The sequence below is a fragment of the Ixodes scapularis genome, unplaced genomic scaffold, assembly GCF_016920785.2.
Source record: "Ixodes scapularis isolate PalLabHiFi unplaced genomic scaffold, ASM1692078v2 PGA_scaffold8__174_contigs__length_109621045, whole genome shotgun sequence".
NCBI classification, from domain to species: Eukaryota; Metazoa; Arthropoda; class Arachnida; order Ixodida; family Ixodidae; genus Ixodes; species Ixodes scapularis.
The window spans coordinates 70,585,464-70,607,569 of NW_024609883.1; the positions used below are offsets into that span (position 1 = coordinate 70,585,464).

Consider the following 22,106-nt stretch of genomic DNA (forward strand, 5'->3'; position numbering starts at 1 on the left):
AAGCAACTGCAGCGGGAGGTCAAGAAGCAGATTCGCATAGCTCACCGGTGCTTTGTTGAGGACATCGCCAGCAGAGCAGCTAAGGAGCCGAAGCTTTTCTGGGCTTACGTCAATTCCCAGCGAAAGCAGTCCAAGTGTCCATCGTTTCTCCTCAGTGGTGACACGGTCTCTTCTCCGTCTCTCCTTGCAGAAGCATTTAGCCGCCATTTTTCTTCCGTGTGAAGAGCTACTCCTGACCCGTCCTGTACCGTCCTCAGACCCGCAGACGTCATTGTATCGCCCACAGTACCCGCTTCACCCAGGTTGTCCACCGTGAACATAACCGTTGACAATGTCCTAGAGGCTGTCTCCCTCGTCATTGCATTCCAAAGTCCTGGTCCCGACGGCATCCATCCTTTGATCTTCAAATCCTCTTTTCCCTCCATGGCCCGATTCTTTTGTTCTATGTCCCAAAAAATTCTGGACTCCGGCATGACACCCGATGCGTGGAAGATTGCCTATATCACACCGGTTCACACGGGTCATGGTGCCCGCGCTGACCTATTGTCATCATATCGGCCCATTGCCTCCACTTCAATTGTCTGCCGCACCTTTGAGCGCATTCTGAACGCAAAGATTCATGCCCATCTTGAGGAGCATGGACTGTTGTCCCCAGCCCAGCACGGTTTCCGCCACAACCGCAGTTGTGAGACTGCTCTCGGGGCCCTGGTTCATACAGCCAGTGCCCACCTCGATCGGCGTATCCCAAGCGAACTCATACAGCTTGACCTGTCACGTGCTTTTGACGCCCTGCCTCACACTGCTCTGCTTGGTAGCATTGAGCTTAAGGGCATCTCAGGTGTTGTGCTCTCCTGGCTTGCATCTTTCATCAGTGACCGGACTCAACGCGTTATATACCGTGGCGCAGTTTCTACGAGCACAGCTGTCCTAGCGGGGGTACCCCAAGGAAGCGTCCTCGGCCCGACGCTTTTCACGATATATATTGACAGTATCACCCAGAGTCTTAGCTGCTTCCCGATTCTGTATGCTGATGACCTTACCTTACTTCAGCCCATTCGCAGCCCCGCTGACTATGTCTCCCTCCAAGCCGACCTTGACATGTGTCACCGATGAACCAAGCAGCACAACTTGCCCGTCAACGCTGACAAGTCCTGTGCAATGACTTTTACTGGACTGTGCCGTTCCCCAGGAGCACCCGCACTCACTTTTGGGGACAGGGAAATTTGACGTGTGTCCTCTGTGAGTGTGCTTGGTGTCGAGCTCGACGCACAGCTGTCGTTCGCAACCCATGTTCACCGAACAGTCGCCAAGTCCCGCCGCATGCTTGAATTTGTTGCTCGTACCACCACTGGCATGCCACCAAATGCGTTTCGGCTGCTGTATACAGCCCTAGTGTTACCCTGCCTAGAGTACTGCTCTGCCATCTGGCTGGCCCACTCCACCACTCTCCGGGCTCGCTTTGCCAGCGTGCAGCGGCGTGCTGCCTACACATACTACAGCCGCAGCACGCCTTTGGCTTTACGCGTTTCATATACCCAGGCTTGCTGCGGTTTGCCTTGTGGCATCCTCTTGCATCGAGGGTGCAGGCAGCCACCACCCGTCTGCTTTGTCGACTCCTGACTCCTGGTCACCAAGAGCTAGTGGATGCTCCCCGCCTCAACAACCGCACAGCCCGCCTGCAGCCCCTCCTCACCCGAACAGCAAGGCATGCTTCTTCGTGGTTACCTCGTGCTGTAGCACTGTGGCGACAGCTGCCGCCTGAACTCACACAAACATTTCCCCCTGATTGCCACGACCTTGGACCTATCCTGAAGGCTGTGCAGCACGTGTGATGGGTTCTGACATTACACCCCCCCCCTTTTTTTTCTTCTCCCTTTCACTCCGCCCCCCCCCCCCCTTTTTTTTCACGTGCGTGTGCGATAATGGGCCCCAGGTTGGGACTGCAAGCCTCCGTGGTATGGGCATCACTGCCTTTAGCGACCCTGTGCGCCTGGATAAACCCCTCCAAAGTACGAATAAAGTATTAGTATTAGTAACTGAAGAAACTTCGAGTAATACAATCAAGTTTTATTTTTTTTTTGTCTGGCATACGTTGACATCCGTTTAATTATTTATTTATTTATTTTTAATAGGATACACTGCGAACAGGGATGCGCAAAATACATGCAAATATGTATCGAAATACAAATACAAAATACTTCGTCAAAATGTATTTAATTAAAATCTAATTGCATTTCCAAAAAAACATTTAAGTACAAGATACAAGTACAACCAAATGTATTTGGTCTCCTCCAGATACTTTTCCAAATACATTCCACAAAATTTGTTCAGCGACTTCAGGGCACCTGCAACGGATTTCTCGGTATCTCATTTTAATTTTTTGCATCGCACACTCGGGAGTTAGTGTGCGAGGCTCTAGTAACGTAATAAAAATATAATCACAAAAAAAGAAAATGTAATCAGCTTGGACGTAATAGTTGAAAAAAGCACAGAGCTTCAAGCAACTTTTTTTATCGAATACATGTTGGTATAGACCAACAAAAACCGAGACGACCAAGACGCGCAGCACTAGCTAGAGAATTTTTTTATTGTTGCAACTCGCACCAGTTACGAAAATCTGGACAACCCACGCATTTAGAATGTTCCAGGCAAAAATATGGATGGAAATCAGGCTGGAAAGCATCACAACTTGTCACAGTGTCACGTTTCACGAAAAAGAAGAAGAAGAGAAGCGCGAGCATCCAAGAACGGCAGCCGGTAATTCTGCGCAAGGATTGGACCTCGGCATCGCTCAGGGGCAAGTGCACCAGCGGCTGGCCACGCTCCAGCACCGCTGGGACACTCCATCCTGCCGCCCAGATTGCCGCCGGTGCCATTGCCGTATGGACTGCTAGTCCGAAAGCTAAAGGTCAAAGAAGCGGACAAGAGGCGGGAAGAAAAAAGGATCATCCGAAGCAGCGGAGCCCGGATTTCGGCGACGACCCGAAGAGAGGCGCAGCTTCTGGATGGTGCCCCGAAGCCACTGAAAAGAACCCGGCGACGACCCGGGGAACGCTCGGCGACCACCGAAGAAGAGGAAAGGAGACATCGAAATTTGACGCCACGCTGCCGTGGGACTCTCGGCAGCGACCCGAGCAACCACAAGGGTGCCAATGAACCTACATCTGACCGATTCGATGGTGACCAAAATCAGTGGCAGCAAATCCCGGCAGTGACACGAAAAGATACCACCACCGGGTATTTCAAGAAGCAAAGTGACTTGACCGACCTGAGCTGTACCATCAACCCCCCAGAACGAGCAGCAGATTGTCGAGTGCACACGAATACGTGAAACTATTGATAACTTTTGTACATTTGTATCAGTCTCTTAGTGCTCTTCCTTCGTCTTTCTTTGTGTAATATACCTTCATTCCTTCCATCGTCGTGCACTCATTTTTTCTCCAACGGTTGGACCCTGAACCGTGCCACACAGGCACTAATTTAGCCAGTCTGCCTGTGAACGTCGATTTCGTCACTAATCTTGCCCTGGACTAGCACCGTAATCACAGTCACTAAACGCTTGTGCTTGATTGAGAGACACTGCATTCGGTGCAGAACGTAGTTTTCTCCCTGCTCTGGACACGTCTTAGGATGAGCAAAATGAGTGGAGACAATAAATTTGAGGGATGTATTTTTGCCCACAAAAATGTATTTAACTACAATTGTATTTGAAATACCCATGTTTTCGTATTTAAATACACACGTCAAATACATTACCCAATTTGTAATTAAATACAAATGCAAAATACACAAAGTATTTTAAATACGTATGTCAAATACTTGTATTAGAAATATTGCCCATCCCTGACTGCGAAATTGAACGCCGAATTTCGGAGAATTGGGAATCAAGCAAATATAAACTCGGATAAACTCCGAATCTTTGGCAGAAAAATATACTCCGAAAAACACCCTCCGAGTTTGACGAAAAATAAACTCCGAAAACACAGAACACTAGATATACGACACGTCCTCTATGTCTCATGATATGTTACATAAGTTTTGCGGCTTTGATCTTTCTTTTTGTTTTACTTGCATATCTCGACTTTCATTTTTTTTTAATTAGCAAAAGTAAACGATTAATCTTATACTTCGTTTTACATTAAGAACAACCGCAGCCAACCCTATACAATCCGATGAAGTCAATCAATCAGCGTAAAATGTGCATCGTCATGGCGATCAGGGTTCAGTTATATGGAAATTTTACTCTGCCTGGTCTTGATTGGTCGACTGGAACGGTGTCACATATAAAGGGTGTTACTTCTAGGAAAGCGGCATGGTTACTTCCTTATTCAGTAGGGTACGTTGTTGGGCTAGTTGGTTGATCTTAGTAAAACATACAAAATAGCGCAAAAAAGACAAGGACAAGAAGTATACAGGACAAGCGTTTGTCTTGTATACTTTTGGTCCTTGTCTTTTTTGCGCTATTTTATATGTTTAACTTTCTTATTCAAATTTTTATGGGTTTACTCAGTTAAACTCCTGCCAAAATACAGCTGATGATGTCCTTAATTTATGCTTGTCAAGCGCTCCCATAAAGTCTATTGTGCCGGCTGTCATACCGTTGATGTGTGTTGACGTATATCATCCTCCCTTTGTTCAGTTTTGCCTGTCATGTAGGCGCCGTGCTAGCCGTCAGCTGTCGCCGTTTTATTATCGCAGTGCTGATTACTACGGGTTTTACAATCGCCTCGCTCATTGAGACTGGTCTGACGTATTATCAGACCGAATTGCTGATCTGGTCACTACTAAGTTGACTCCATTAGTATCTAATGAAATGAGGGATTTTATTCCAAAACAACAGGCTCGTAAATTTAAGTATCCTGGCTGGTTTTCGAGAGAGCTAAAGCGCCTGCTTTGTATCAAGTTGCACTATGATCGAACCCATAAGAAAACTGGACTGAACATCTGGTACCTTATATTAAGTGTTCCCTTCATTCATTCATTTATTCATTCATTTATTATTCGTTGAGGGCCCGTTAGGGAATTATACTAGGGGGGTCAATAACACACTAAGAATCATCGCTTAAAATGAATTAACACTCACGGAGAGGAAGTCAGGAATACAGGTGAATTAAAGAACAACAAGTAGTTATCAACATTACAAAATATTATTATTATGGTTTAATGGTACGTACTGTGAACAGCAAAAAAGGAAGGGAAAAAAGAATTAGCACAAGACATGCTTGTAAGTTCAAGGTAACTGATCAGTTCTTAGGCAAATCTATCAGAGTCAGTCTCGGTTACAACGCTACCGGGTAATTTATTCCAGTCCTTGATTGTCATAGGCAGATATGAATTATAAAGTGCTACAATTTAACTAAAAATCGGGCGAACTTTGCGGGAGTTATCGTGGCGGAGATATATGCTCTGAGGTGGAAGGAAGAGGGATGCTCTTATAGAGGCATTGTTATAGTATAATTTATGAAAGAGGGTTAGTCGCGAAAGAATGCGCCTAAATGAGAGTGAGTGAAAGTTAGCTTTTGCTCCTTAGACCTGTTACGCTAGTGAAACAAGAGCAGTCTGTGAAAATGAACCTTAAACCTTTGTTTTTAATTTCCTCTAATTTCATAATCAGGCAATGCTGCCATGGGGACCATACAGGAGACGCATACTCTAGACGTTATCTAGCAAATGTCATGCATGATAATTGTTTAATTTCAGGTGAGGCCATTTTGAGGTTGCGCTGAAGATATCCCAATGATGAATTAGCCTTACATAAAATAAAATTAATATGAGTTGCCCAAGAGAGTACACAGAAAAAATGAACACCGAGGTATCTTTACGATGTGCAGGGGTCAATTGTTGTGTTGATATGGAAAGAGTGATGGGGACTGTGATCCGGTGAAAGACACTAGTTTTGTTTTATTTACATTCACTGTCATTCGCCATTTTTGGTACCATTCTTCTATTATTAGTAAGTTAGCCTGTAAGAGTAGGTGATCATTATTATTACTTATTGGTCTGTATAGAGCACAATCGTCAGAAAAGAGGCGAATTTCAGATCATAATGTAGAAAACCCGAGACTGTGGTAAAAGCAAGGAAACGGAGTCGAAGGAGAAAGACAGTGGAAAAGAACGTCTCAAACTCAGCTACTGCGTTTATTTCCTCAAAGTCTTATATACCCACAATCTAACCACCGACCACCGACGTCACAAGGTCATCCTTTGTTCTCTATACAATCCTACCGACACTGGTCTTCACCTCAACGTACACGGTGACCTCAATCCCAACTGAAAGTTTAGGACGTCGAACAAAACAACCAGTACAAAACAAATTAAAAAAAAGCACACGGAACCATTTTTTTTCTAACCGGAGTGCAATATCTAACCGAGAACCGATAAGACTTCCGACTGAACCCCTGCCCCCAATATGACTAATCCCACGTTCACTTACAACTACTACAAAAAAAAAAAGAAACTTTTTAGATTTTAAGAAATTTCTTGAAACTGCTTCCGAATTGCATCGAAGCATGGCTGATACAATTGCCGATGGATTTGATACGAACTGTATCTCTTATGAGCCTCTTAGTGTTGTTGCGTTCTCTGTGCAGAATGTCAGTTTGCGACCAATGTGCCGTACAGTTGTTACACTCACTAATGTGTTTAGCAATTTCTGAATTGAATTCGTTTATTTTTACATTTCTTTTGTGCTCTCCCAATCTATCATTTACACACCTTGCCGTCTGCCCCACATACTTGAAACCGCATTCCAGTGGTATTTCATAGACCACCCCTTCCTTGCAATCAACCGACTTATCGCGGTGCGCTTTCTGACACACTTTCTGGCTCGTCTAAAACGGTGTCAAACGGTTCAGCTTAAAGTCGGACTTAAACGCTACATCTATCCCAAATTTTTTTTGCGCATGCTTTAAGGTTATGAGAAATTGCGTGAAAATACGGAATAACCGCATCATGCTTTTTCGCTTCCTTTTCTGGTCGTTGCTTAGCCTCTTGCTGTAGTTCCAATTGCCTTTTTATGAACACACTGTCATAGCCTGCATACTCTAACCTTGACCACTGCCTTTCTACAGCACAACCCATAAAATGGGCGCACGACTTATCCAGTGCGTTGCTGATTAGGGATTTGACTACAAAATGAAGACCAGTGTGGGTAGGATTGTATAGAGAACAAAGGATGACCTTGTGACGTCGGTGGTCGATGGTTAGATTGTGGGTATATAAGACTTTGAGGAAATAAACGCAGTAGCTGAGTTTGAGACGTTCTTTTCGGGAACCGGACGTTTCGGTACCGGACATTTCGGTACCGGACGATTCGGTGCGGACGTTTCGGTACGCGGTCGTTTCGGTACACGGTCGTTTCGGTGCGCGGTCGTTTCGGTGCTCGGTCGTTTCGGTACGTGGTCATTTCGGTACGTAGTAATTTCAGTACCGGTCTTTTCGGTACCGGTCATTTCAGTTGAATGCGCCGCTGACCTTGACCTGCCCTGCTGACCTATATATCCCCGTCATGCATACACCAAAAACAAGAAGTGTATCTTCCTTTTCTTTTCATTCGTACTTGCGACGTTTTGTGTAGCCTCTGGTTAGACATGGCTTTAATAAAGTGATATCATTCAGAGAAATTTTTGATGACCACTAGAGAAGAAAGGAAGGAGATCCCTTCTTATTAGGATCCTCTTTTGTGCCTCCCGGATTTGCACAGACGTCGCTATTCTCCCCCCAGAAGATTATAGAAGATTAACCCGTTACTCAAGATTTTTACAAAAGCAGCTTCCCTCCCCTCCTCTTACATGGTGGTGAAAAGAATGCGATGTGAAGTCGGTGCAAGCCATGTATATAAGAGGGTTAGTTTTCCTGTCCGTCATTGCCTGTTTTCGCGCATCGGGGCTAGATCTTCGGCGATGGCTTCCTTTTTACCGAGCAAACGAGGAGGACTCAAGCTTTTATTCGATGGGTTCGAATACGTCAAGCAACGAGAGAACGGCGACAAGGTATGTGCGGTCTTATATTTCGTAAAAAAATACATGCTCTATGACTTGCATTTAAATGCTACCCACTTAAGCATGACTTCTGTAGCTATCAGTGAACGTTGATATTCAAACACAAACTTTTTTATGTCGGCTTACACTGCCAAGTACCCGCTATTGGAAAGAGTCGTCCCATCTAGCTTTCACGATGCAAACTTCTTACTTTATTAAGACATATGCAAATACAAAATATGCCAAGAAAGAAGTATATAATTTACATCTATACTGCCGCCCGCAGAGCCGAGAAAGCAACACTTGGTCACGGTCTCCTAGAAGATTCCCGTTCATTCTCGCACCAGAAGTAACTTTCCCTCGGCTTTGTTATTCTCGAAAGTGCCAGTTCATCCTCGCCCCGAGCGCGCGACGCTCGAGCCTTCTTTGCCAAACTTTCGAGATAGTGACGCACGGTAGATAAGCAGCTACCCGCGACCTTGTCGAGTCAGTCTCGCTAGCGCTCTGTAGTGCCGCCGAATCGCCGCCCGCTTTTCTGCTGCCTCGACGCTCTTTCGTTTGCGTAAATAACATTAGATATTATGTATTTATAAAAAAAAAGATAAACTTGTTAAAGTGTTATCTTGAATGTGAGCAGATAAAGTATATCGGCCAGTAATATTTAAATTAGAAAAAAGAAAAAAAAACATGCCTTCTGGCGCTATCAAAATTTCTCAATGCACTGTTCGCCGAAATTTTTGGTACCGAAATGTCCGGTACCTAAACGAACCACGTACCTAAATGTCCGGTACCGAAACGACCGCGTCCCGAAACGACCGCGTACCGAAATGTCCACACCGAAACGTCCGGTCGCGAACTGTCCGGTACCGAAACGTCCTAGACCCGTTCTTTTCCCCTGTCTTTCTCCTTCGACTCCGTTTCCTTGCTTTTACCACAGTCTCGGGTTTTCTACATTATGATCAACATCCACCAGCTCGCCTGCGCACTCACAGTCTTTTCATGAATTTCAGATGTTAGGTTAGCAGGAAAGTCGTTAAAAAGGATGCTGAACCAAAATCTGGATTTCACAAAACACGCGGCAAAAGCGTGCAACAGGTCTACAAACACCAAAACATCACTCAAACAGCGGTCTCTCGAACGGATGACCGCATTTTTCAAGAAAAGGAGGCGCATTTAACAGAAATATTCACGTCATGTTTCTCCAAGAAGGAGAGGGAACGGCCTCGCGTCTTCTCCGCCTCGCCGCCTTGAGGGAGCGAAGCGACGAGAGGAGAAAACTAGATATCTTTACGTCACGCGGCTCGTCGGCCTGGTTTAATCTCGACCACTTTTTCCCAAAATACGGCCGTCCATTCCAGATATCGCCTTACGAGTAGCGTTGTAGGGATTGTAGCGTCCCGCTTACATCTCCTGCATTGTTTTTTTTTTTTTTTTTTTCTGAAATCCAAATTTCGGTTCCCCATCCCTTTAACGTATATTAAAAACACAAAGGGGCACAGAACACTACCTTGGGGTACACCGGAAGTTACATGAGAAAGAGGTGAACGGGACTCGCTTACAACAGTATTTTGTCTACGATCAGATAGGAAATTTTTTTATCCAAGTGATTATTGAACTGTGAATACGCAGTTGGGTTAGTTTTTGTAGCAGATGTTGATAGGGCACTTTATATTTAACGCTTTAGAAGAATCTATGAAAATCACATCGGTCTGTAATCTCTTATTAAGGTTACTATGAAGCTCATAAACGAAATGTATTAGCTGGGTAGCACACGAATATGTCTTACGAAAACCATGTTGATTTTGAAAAAGCAGATAATAATTTTCCAGGTATTTCATGATAGAAGAGAAAATGACGTGCTCTAGTAATTTACATGAGATACTGGCTAGAAATATTAGGCGATGTTCGATGCAACATTACGGTCACCACTTTTAACATAGGGATAGCTCTACCGAGTTTTCGGCGGAAGCTTCCCGACATCCAGTGACTGTTGAAAAATAAGGGTTAAAAACTGGGATGAGGTATGTTTTGTGTTTTTCAGTAATTTTGAATTTATTTGGTCATTACCGAAGTTAGCAGAAGTATTGAGATTTTCTATCGCTTTCAATATACCCTAAAATGTAATTTCGATAGAAGGTATAGCAGATTGAGAAAGTTGATTTAAGAGAGGAATATTGGAAGGAACCATTTGCAATGTACACCAGCTCGTTTGCGCCCTTACTTTTTGAATATTGTCATTTTTTTCTAGTGTAAATACTAAGCTAAAGTAAATATTTATTAGTGAGGCGCTTTTGCTATCAGATGCGGGAATTCCATTCATGAAATTCAGCCTTGACTTACCGTCTTTGTCATCTTGTCGTAAAAACTTTCGTCTTTGCCCCTTTCACAAGTTGTTTTATCACTCCCATCTCCGCGCCGAACTTATATTACCTCCCCAATACGTTTCATCTCGATTAGATCACGTCCATAAGGTCGGTGTCCCATCGTGCAGGACTAATGCTTTTTTTCAGTCATTTCTCCCACGCACATCAGAAGAGTGGAATCGCCTTCCCGTACCAACAGCTTCAATTGAAGACCTCCACCTGTTCAGGAACGCCTTAACTAATATTGTATGAATAGACGCCATTTTTTGTATTTCTAGCAACTGCTTTCTTTTACTTCAACACCATTTTTGTAACCACTCCCCTCTTCAATGCCAACGGCCCTGAGGGTACATGTAATAAATAATAAATAAATAAATATTAGTCAGGTGGATGAATTTATGCTCTTTAGGATGAATGATCTTCCAGAGCTTATTAGGCGTACTCTTTAAAATGTTAAGAAGGTAGAAGTTAAAAAAATTGTTCTTTGCATTTTTCACTTCTCTTTTATATTCCTTAGCAGACGCGTTGTAATTAATCCATGCAATAGTACTGTCTTTTCTTTAGCTTGCTTGACATGTCGTGTCTTTCTACTACTTAATTTGGAAATTGTCTTGTTCTACCAAGGCTTTGCATTGTTTGTTTTAATTCTGATGGTTGGAAGGTAAGTGCCAGTCAGAGTTGTTACCTTGTTTTTAAAGATATTCTAATTTTCCTCAAATGTTCTTTCATAAAAGCTGATATGAAAAGTATCATAAAACTGTTGAAGATTTCTATTAATTGTATCTGAGTCAGCTTTATTGTAGTTTTTAATAAATGTATAATGACATGATCTGATGACGACGTCAAACTGCAGGTTTAAGTGTATATCATTGTGGTCACCAATAGCAGGAAGATGAGTGATGTTATTCACATATGAGGGGTCAGTGGTAAGGCACAGGTCAAGAATGGTGCTAGAGTGATGACTCACTCTTGTTGGTTTAGTTATCATTTGGGAGAGGTTAAACTTGAGAACTAGCTCGATGAACTCATTATCAAACTGATGACCTGATGACAGGGAGTTCCAATCAATATTCGGAAAATTGAAGTCGCCAAATAGGATGACCGACGCATTTTGTTTCAGGGTATTAAAGATGAACGAGAGGAAGTCATGAAGTTCGGTTATAAAGCTAGCGTGATGATCGGGTGATCTGTAACACACACCAATCAAGATATCGAAAGATTGAGAGTGAAGTTGAAGCCATACCATCTCAAGGTTACCCGGAACATTAACTTGTGACGGACTAATATGATTGCGGATAGTGATTAGGACACCGCCACCTCTATTTGTTAGTCTGTCGTATCTCTATAGGGTATAATTCATATTGGGGGGAACACTTCTGAGTCAGTAATTTTGGCTTCTAGCCACGTTTCTGTCAGAATGACGAGGACGGCAGTGCACGATTCAATTAGTGATAATAGGTCGTCGCGGTTTGTTAAAACACTTTTTATATTTGTAAAAAGGACCGAACACGACTTGGTGTTTCTGCGTACTCGGCAAGACTGGGGTGGGCGGCGGCGTGTACGAACAGCTCTATGGCTTTTTCTCTTCATGTATACAGTTTTTTGCAGAGTCGAAGCAAAATTTTTTGTTATCTATGATTAAACTCTTCGAGCGCATCTTGTACTGCTTTCTTTGTTGTTTCGAAAAACTCAATTCGTTTTCCCCGTTCCTCGCGTCCTGCTGGTGAAAAATACTCGCTGACGGCAAAACCCGTACTTTTTAGTTTGTAACACGCGCTCAAGATTTTATCGTTATGCTTGGTAGACGAAAGCTTGACAATCATTGAGCGTGTTTTATTATCGTTGAAGCGACCTCGCCTGTGCGCTCTTTCCACGAAACTAGATTGTAGCGAAAGACTCAGGTTGCGAGAGCACATGTCAAGAACCAGTTTTTTTTTATTGGGCCCACGTTTCATTTAGTTTGTCATCATGGCCATAGAACACAAGATTGGAACATCGCATTCTATTCTCCGCGTCTTCACACCGTGATTCCAAAGTATGAATTTGTTCTGTCATGCTTTTTAAAGATATTTTTGTGCTTTCTGCATCTTTGCGTATATTGTCCAAACAAGACACCCTTGCGTCCATATTCGCTACTCCCTTAATCCTGGGCACTCACGGCTAACTTAGTACGAGACTTATCTTCTCTCAGTTCTTTTAGTTCGCTTAAAACGTCATTTTGCCCTTCTTCCGTACAATAGCCAGGACAAATTCTAGTTGGGCTTCCTGAGCCTCAATCATTCCGGGGTTAGTGTCTACATCACCGAATAATAAGAGAAGTAGTTCGTTACAACGGCCACCGGCGTAAGTAATGCTATCAATGACAAACAGACACCAACGGATGCTTTAGTGAAAAAGTATATAAGACTGATAAACCTTTGCACTCATCGAATGCTGAAAAAAATAACCTCGGATGTACTGGCGCTATGGTAAAGACCACGTACGCGACAATGCGCAAAATTTGTGCTTACAATCGAGAATCAACTGGCTTTCTGTCCTTAGCGATTGGCATAGCAAATCGCTTTTCTGGTTACTTTAGTTGCTGATATTCTAGTTCAAGAACTGCTGGTAGAACAGACAACTTCAAGGAAAGCACACACTATTTATAGGCTTTTACTGTCGACGTCACAGCTATTAGAAAATTAAAACCTAAGTTCTCTGCGAGAATTCTTGGTATACAAAATTTTATTAAGGCGTGTTCTGATATATTTGCTCACCTTTTGAAACATATATTTAACCAATCACTCATGAAGGGTGTATTACCTGGTTTGTGGAAGTCTTCTATTGTTGTTCCTATCTTCAAAGCTGGTGATCCATCACAAGTAAATAACTTTCGTCCCTTTTCTTTATAGATAGGCATAGATATGCATAACCGGACCTCTAGTTATGTCAGTCAAGAGATTCGTCCTGTTCAGCATGGTTTTTAAAACAAAAGTCCGAAGAAACAAATCCTTGCTCTTTGCTCAATTTCTTTGTACCGACAATCACAAGCAGAGGCCAACTCGATTTTGTATATTTTGACATAGTCGAAGGCCTTTGACCGTGTGGATCAATCTTTACTCCTTTGCAAAATTTATTTTTATAGCCTGTGCCCTAAGCTGTATGAATAGTTCAGGAGCTACTTGAGTTTACGTAGTAACACCCTTCGTGTTGGCAACTCATTTTCGAAGTGTTTTATATCGACTTCTGGTGTATCTAAAGGGTCGAACCTGAAACCATTGTTGCTTATTTTGTTTGTAAATGATACAGTACGATGCGTCAAGCATTCGAATGTCCTTCGCTTCGCTGATGACGTCAAGCTTTTTTTTTTTTAATATCTAAAACTCTGTTGATCTTACTTTATTACAAAATGATATTGGTGCGATTTCCGAGTGGTGTGCAAAAACGCTTTCTCGTTGAATAAAGAAAAAACTAAATTCATTTCTTCATTAATAACACGGGACTTTTTTTTCTGTTCCCTTAAGTGCTTAAGGGCAATGCGATAGTTCGTGTATCTCTTGTATGAGAGCTTGGCGTCTACATTTATCGTACTCTTTCATTTGCTGCGCATGTAAGTAAGATCGTTGGTTCAGCGATAAGAAAGTTGGGTATGACCACCCGGTTATTACGTTCTTTCACCTCACCATTATCTGTGGTGCGTCTGTACTGCAGCCTCGTACGCTCAGGACTTGTATTCAGCTCACTTAGTTGGAATTCACCATCTTTAACCCAAGTTGAAATTACCGTATTTACTCGAGCAATAGCCGCACTATTTAAGAACAAAGCCTTTGCGTCTACTTTCTTACAGAACACATATACAGCCAATCATTGCGTTGCGCATAAATAACATAGCGAATAACCAGATCGAGAACACGATTCTCCATACAAATGCAATTTTCACAGATGGTACCTTTGCACGAAGACGTTATCTTTGTCCTGTAAACAGCTGGAATCATGCTGTCGATCGCAGTGGTTGGCAACCTGCGTGCTCCACGAAAAAGCGAACCCTCAGGTTTTCTTTATAAACAGTGCGGCTATTACTCGAGTAAATATGGTACTTGTATGTGTAGACATTCATGTGCCAACTAGAGCTAGTCTCCATTTTTTAACATTTTACCCCAATACAATTTGTCAATTGTCACCGTTATCTCGTACGCAGTCTGCTTTTAATAACCTAGGCAATTGTGAATTGGATATATTACTTGATTTTGTCAATTTGAACCAGCCTTGCAAAAGTGCATTTCATCACACTTAAACTTTGAGTAGGAGTTGCATTTGCCTCTCAATTATGTATTCATGTCCTTTCCCATGTTTCTGAACATTTTAAATAGTGTTGCTGTAAACACGAACAAAAAGTGCATCACACAAAAGGCTTCATAGCTGTTTGTGGGCACTAAGAAAAAATAAAGCATTAATGTATTATTCATATTATTACAGTTGTTGTCTATTCGCTGTCCCTGGCAAAAAACAATCACGCACACTAACTGTGGCGTGACCCCGCCCTTTTTTTTCTTACGTGATTTGTTAAGCTGGAGGTCGTGAACACTCAAACAAAAAACGTCGAGCACCGTGACGTTGCACTTCTAGAGCTGCCCGATTGGCTGCGTTGGATCGTAATGTTGTCTGCTGTCAGACCCAGTGTGAAAACGGGTCTCAGCCTAAATCGAGGCTGAGTATGAAAATGAGGCCAATTTATCTTTCAGGAACAGGTTGAAAACGAGCGTACGACTGCTACTTCAGAGAACGTTAACCAAGGTTTACGTTCAAGAACCCTCTTGGTCAACGATAGCTGGCCGACGAAAGGTCAAATAGAATTTCAAGAGTACTCGGCGTCCTACAGGCCAGGAGACTTACCGGATGTGTTGAAGGGTGTGACATTCTCTGTTCAGTCCTACGAGAAGGTGGGTTTCTGCGGGAGTTTCCAGCGTGATATCAACTCTAACTGTTTTTACCACTAAATTTATAGAATAACAGGAAATAATGATAGTGAGAGTATAAATAAATATAAAACACGACGTTGTGTTTTGGATGTACATTTTTCCAAGGACTGTCGCTGACAGTCCTTGGAACTACATCGGAGTCTGCTAGAACTCCGATCTAGAAATGTTCTGTGTCAATTGCGGACTCTAAAGTTCAGGAAAAAATGTACATAACAAATTTTTCTTAAATCGTTTTTTATTCGGTAGTTGTAGTTATTTACCTTTCATTCAATTTGCCGCAATTGATTTTTTTTTTTTTTTTTTTTGCCGTGTGCGGTTCTGTTGATTTCGAGTAAAATTATTGATTAAACTCATCAGACTAAGCATAAAAAGAAAGCTTGAGCAAGGCATTGAATTTTTATTTTCAGAGTTCGAAGCTTCGTTTAATTGATTTCAAATAATCTAGGAATACTCAGTGAAGGACCTTTTGTTTAACTGTTTGACATAGACGACATTGCATCTTTTGAAACTGAAAGGCTAACATGAGAATACCTCATTGGGTTCTCTAAAAGGCTCAATTTATAAGGTTTTTATTTCCTTAAATGTCTAGGTTGCCTATGCAACACGTTCCAACCCAAGCTGGTAACATTGATAACATCAAACACAAAATCGTAACGATATTCCTTTAAATGTAACCGACAACAACCCACCTCCAGTAACAAATACTTATAAAGGAAGTGTATTTCTGACAGAAGAAATTCACTTGGGTATTTTGATCTACCACATTGTCATTCCATATACGTAGATAGACTAGAAAGTATGGAATTCCCTGAGTAACGATACTCAAAGTTTGCGTAACTTTAGCCAAGCCCTCCAAGCACTACCTATTGCCTTCTCATCCTCATATAGTCATAAGCTGGGTTTAGTGAACTTAGTCTGCCTCCTATGATCGTACAAATATTTACATTTTGTGTTTTGTAGTATTTCCATTTGGTTTTTAATCACCTGTGTTTCTCACTCTACGCCGCAGCTGCCTCATTTGAATCGACCCAAACTTGCTAACAGGCTACGGTTCTGAAAGGGCAAATGAACCCATAACCAGATGGCTAGTTTGGGTCCATCGCTTCTTTAAGTGACATATGTATATGCATTCCGGCTAATAAAATGAACTGATTTGAAATCAATTAGCAGATATCAGTGTTTAGAATGGAAGTGTTGCCCTTGAATTACCTGCTATTTATCTTTGATTAAATTGAAGGTGGGAGTGGTAGGGCGGACGGGTGCCGGCAAATCATCGCTCGTCCTAGCCCTGCTCCGAGTCCTCAAGGCTTCGCAGGGCCGGATAACAATCGACAGCGTGGACATCACTCAAGTGCCACTGAAGAGGCTCAGGTCTGCTATCACCGTCATCCCTCAGGTAATGATCAACTAACGTCTGAGAACTCTTTAAATTTCAGCGAGGTACGTTTTCATACGTTTTAATGAATCAATTTAACAAATGAAATGGTTTGAAAATTATGAAAAAAATACCGACGAGAAATAGATTACTTCATGACATGAGCCCAGAACTTGTCTTGTTTTCAGCATCAATCACCCCGTTTATAATCAACCAGATAACGTTTTTGGAACTTTAGGGACCGAAAATTGAATCTGAGATGTGTCTTCGAAGTCTCCTTTCTCCTCCTCTCAGATTTTACTCTACGGGTAATATCAAAGAGCTTTATATCTGAAAATACAATTAGCGCGTCCATTGCTGAGTTGATTCGCCTGCAAAGGATACAGTGCTCCCCAAACTGAATAACAAAAAAGATGCAGTGCCCCCCAAATGTTCATCCGTTGGTGGCTATCCAAAGCGAAATTGGTTACTGCAGAAGTTGGAATGTCTTCCCCAAACTGTGTTGTGATCGGAAAGTCAAGACTTCACAAGTAGTTCAACGGGTAGGCTCAGGAATAGCCTATACTAACCAACTCGTGGTGGCGTTAAGTTTAGGGAGCCTTGTGCTTTATGTAAGATTATAGTTTCCGCATCTGTAGATTATCTGCGTTCAAGCTGTCCACTTTGTAAAAAGGTTTGACTGCTTCAGATAAAAGGCGGGTCTACTTCCAGTGCAGGTTTATTCTTGAGAGGGAGACTTGGGCGAGTTGGCAAACGGTAACTCACGCAGTCAGACCATACGCACACCGTCAAAATGAATCCTTTCACGTCGCGCTGACTATTAACTCTGGTGTGTATGTTTGCCTTCTCCCTTTACACCAATAAGAAATTAAAGAAAAAGACTGTTAACACACTTTGTTGTCTACTTTCTGCTGCTAAGTAAGACAACTCTTATTCTGCGTGGTATTTTGTCCTCTTCCAAACAATTTCTAAGTATAACGCCCTTGTTACATTCGAGTGGGGTCTAGGTATAGCTCCCTCTCGAAAGTGATATAGAAGGACTGCTAACATATTGCCGCCCAAGAAACGCTCGGTCACGGACTTCGGGAAGATTCGCGTTCATTCTCGCACCAGGCGTGGCTTTCCCCCTGCTTTCTTGTTCTCGAAAGTTCCAGTTCATCCTCGCCCCGAGCGCGCGACGCTCGAACTTTCTTTGCCGAACTTTCGAGATAGTGACGCACGGTAGATAAGCAGCTGCCCGCGACCTTGTCGAGTCAGTCTCGCTCGCGCTCTCTGTTTCGCCGCCGAATCGCGGCCTGGTATAGGCACCCTGCAATGCTGTTTGGTTTGGTGCCATCTAGCGACTGAAGCAAGAAATACTGGGTACCCCTGGGAGTGGCGGTTGCATTGTTCAAACGTGAGCTATTACTCTGGTGGCGCCGCTGAGCCTAGTGTCTGAGACAAGAAATACTGGGTATCCCAGGAAGCCGCGATCGCGTAACATGCCAGTAGAACGGAAGCTACGGCCCTGGCGGGCCAATCGGAACGTGACTGCGTATCACCGGAGCGCGCCTCAACTCCGAAGAACTATCAGGCTTTTCGCTGTGTCATGCTTCAATATGTGTGCGTTGCGGTCGTATACGTTGCGCATATCGAAACCTTCGGCACGCAATGTGGGGCTTATCGTTCGCCGTTTGCCAAGTTACAACGAGACAGGGCATAACCGTGCGCTCTCACCCTGCTGGCGCCGCCTGGCCGTTGCCGGCTCCCTATTCGACTGCCTCGACTCTGTTTTGTTACTTATTTTTGGTTGGCACAAGTTCGCCCATTAGACCTTTATTTTCAGTTCACTCTTCGTCTTCTCGTTGCCTTAATTCGTGCCAATGTGTCTTTCTGCTTCACAATACTTGCTGCTTCAATTATTTCTCTTGTGAGTAGGCGATGACCTTTGCTGATTACGGAGTAGTTTTTGAAGTTGGCTGAGCGTCTGCAGTCACCGCAGGGAATGCCTAGAAGTCTTGAATTGGCTACTCGGATGTTGTTGTTTTGCTTTTTAATCGGTCGTTCACACATCTACCTATTCCTCCTATGTAAAGTTTGCCACTGGCAGGGGGGAAGAAGTAAACCTCTTCATCTGAACCAGGAATGTAAGTGGTTTTATGCTTTTTCTGGCCGCCTGCAGTGATTTTTGCTGTAGTGTTGCCTTTTTTTACGTCAACCAGAGAGCTTGTGGTGGCCCGAAAACGCAACATTACTATTTGCTCGGTAACCAATATTTTTGAAGGTATGGGATACGTTGTGGATGTTGGGTATAACTGCCGGCTTTTGGTTTCTGTTCCTGTCTCGTGAATAGCGAGGGTCGTTTCATTTTTTTTTTTTTTTGTGTTTAACCCCTTCAGGTCACAAGGTATGAAAATGGGCGCCTAAAATTATTTGCCTGATTAAATCAACACAGGAGGTGGTTTAGATTGCTAAAAAAATCATTTGCCAAACATTCGATCAAAACACACTTTTGCATCGTGTCCTCAATTGTGCACGTTGTGTCTTGAGTCCCTTCAAAACAAAACAAAAATGTTTGAAACAATTTATTTGAAAAAAATCTGTTCATAAAGCACACAGAATGCAGCCCGTTGACTAATTTACAACAGGACAGCCTTACTCTCTACTCTACTTGGTAGGAGCTCCAAGAATTTTTCACTTTACTTTGTGTGAAACTCCAGGAAGCAGTTGTTTTTAACTGTGAGACACAGGAAAACGTTGCACTTACGGCAACGAATCCGACTTTTCCTTTTGCAGCCCTCGCGCCGGCACCTGTGAGCAAAGAAGGCTGTCCCGTGTTAGGGCCAGTTACTCTGTCCATCATAGCGCACGGTGTTGGTAGGCAAAGCTTCTGCATTATGAGGCTTCTTAGACGGTTGGATGGTCTCCGATGCCAGGACGTCCTCTCTTCTTCTGGGGCGCCTTGTTAGATGAGATGAGGCATTGTGCAACGTCTTTCTGAAAAGCCAACATGTCTTTTTTTTTTTTTTTTCGGGAGTCTCTTCGCTTGCATTTCTGATGTATTCCAGCCAGCTGTTGAACAAGCCGAATGAGGTGAAGTGGGAAATTACACGGACAGTCCACTTCCTCGTCCTGCTCTGGATTGGGTGCATGGACATGATAAAGTCCAGTTTGTCCACTCCCCCCATGAACTTGTTGTACTCCAGTACAACCTCAGGGCACTCTATTTCTACGTCCTCTTTCTTTGATTCACCCCAGCGCTTTACCGTCCCTTTCTCGCCAACTCCGACACGTGTTGAAGACATGTTTACTATACCGTTGTCTTGCCAGTGGACGATCACCACGTCTCCGTCTTCAGAGATCTTGCTGTCAATAGTTCCTCTTCCTTCCTTTTGTATTCCTTTCTCGCTTTTTAGTGTGCATCCAAGTAGCCGGTTGGATCGGATGGTACCGGTGCCGAGTATCCCCACTGTTTTCAGCTCCTGCAGGAGCCTCACAGAAGTGAAGTAATTGTCAAAGTATCAAGAGAGGTTTTGGCCTTTTGGTAGACTTTCGACTAGCCTCATGACGACTGAACAGCCCAGTCCAAGGCGGGCGTATCTTGGATCCACACCAGTCCCCTTCCCCTGATAGAACTCGAAGTCGTGTGCTACCCCGTCTGTGCTGCACCGCACGAACACCCACACCCCTTCGGGATTCGGTGTGTTGCGAACAAGCTGTTTTGCCGCGACCTTCCCAGCGAAAGCAATCATTTGCTCATCTATACTGTTTCATTTCGCTGGCTCTACCTCAAGACAGCGAAGGCGAACTGCCTCGAGGATCGGGCGGACTTTCCAGAATTTGTCAAGATTTTTCGGGTCAGTCTGGCTGTTTGAGTCTGTAATGTGAAGTGCTAACCTGATCTTGAAAAAGCGGTTCACTGCCATGGAGTCCGCCACCATTGGAATCCTCGTTCTAGCCTGCCAGTACATCCTAGTTCTAGGATACTTCAGGACTCCCATTGCCATGAAGACCCTGACTTATTGTGGCGTTGTTCCCAGCTCTTTTCCGCTTGTTTGAAGGTAGTGGATGTTAGTGGGTTCTGCCAGTGGCTCAAACACACTCTCCGAAAAGTACATCATGAAGTACACTGGTGGTTCTAGTGGTGTTGAACCACCCTTCATTCGACAGGTGCAGTCCTGAGCGCCCGGAGTGAAATCTCGCACAAACCACTGAATGTGACCGTTTTTGGTGGCTGGTAGAGGCATGTCGGCAAGCGACGCTGGTATTGATTGTCCTGCCTCTCGGTCGTCAAGGGCTTCCTGAAAGGTGTTATATAAATTATATGCCATAAAAAGTACTACGACGTGATAAACTGTCTGCTTAGTAGCTACTTACATTAGTTCCAGGCTCCAGATCTCCGAACTCGTCATCAGAGAGGCCGCCATCGGAGATGTTGCCGTCGGCGATCCATTCAAGTAACTCTTGTACTGATTGTCCTTCAACTTTCCGTCGTTCTCGAGCATGGGCACAAAGACCTGGTTGTTAAAATAAAACCCAATAGGTTGTAAAAGCGTGCTACACTGAAATTCAAATATGCGCCAACAAATCTCAGTTCTAAGAATTGGGGCACAACGTCCATGAGCCAGGACGCCAAAACATGCTGAATGATAGCTTTGAATTACATTCACATAAAATGCTGCAACCTACTTCAAAGTCATCCACACATCTTCCTAAACGTATCCGAAGCTTAAATTTATCACTCAGACTGACTTTCGAGAGGTATTTCACCCAGAAGTGAAGCCACTTACCCAAGACACCATAGAACGCGGAGGCGTCCATGTTTTCCCGCCAAAATCTTCATGGTTCGCATTCCCACTCATAGATGGCGCCAGCCGTCCTGTTCTCCGCGCGTCACCAGGCGTGCACGCCCTGTCTCAAACGTGACAAACAATGCTTCTTCGAGAAAAAAAAAATCTAGAAAGTTGTGTCCACGTTTGTGGGCAGCGCGCCCGAAGGGAGGCTTTCAGCGACTGAGGCTAATAGGTGCGACGGGTGAACCGCTTTCTGTATTCTGATACTTGTGCTGCAAATCTTAATGGACTGAATGTGGGCAGGGCTTGAAACATGTAATTTTTGAAGCACTGATACAGTATTACTTCCACCTTTCATATGGCACACTTTATATAGGTCAATATGGAAGGTCTGTTAACGATCGACCAAGAAAAAACAACAACGTCTGTGTAGCCAATTCAAGACTGTTAGGCATTCACTGCCGGACTGCTGATGCTCAGCCAACTTCAAAAACTGCTCCGTAGTCAGCAAGAATCATCACCCACTCATAATAGAAATCATCGAAGCAGCAAGTTTCGTGAAGCAGAGAGACACCTGTTGGCAATACTTCTACGTCAATTTCCGAGTAGTTATTATACCTAGACTCCACTCGAAACTAACAATTGCGACAGACTTTACT

General features: G+C 43.5%; 1 pseudogene; it reads left to right on the top strand.

Moving 5' to 3' along the window:
* LOC121046310 overlaps nucleotides 1-22,106 on the top strand; it is a 102,411-nt pseudogene that overhangs the window by 73,478 nt on the left and 6,827 nt on the right.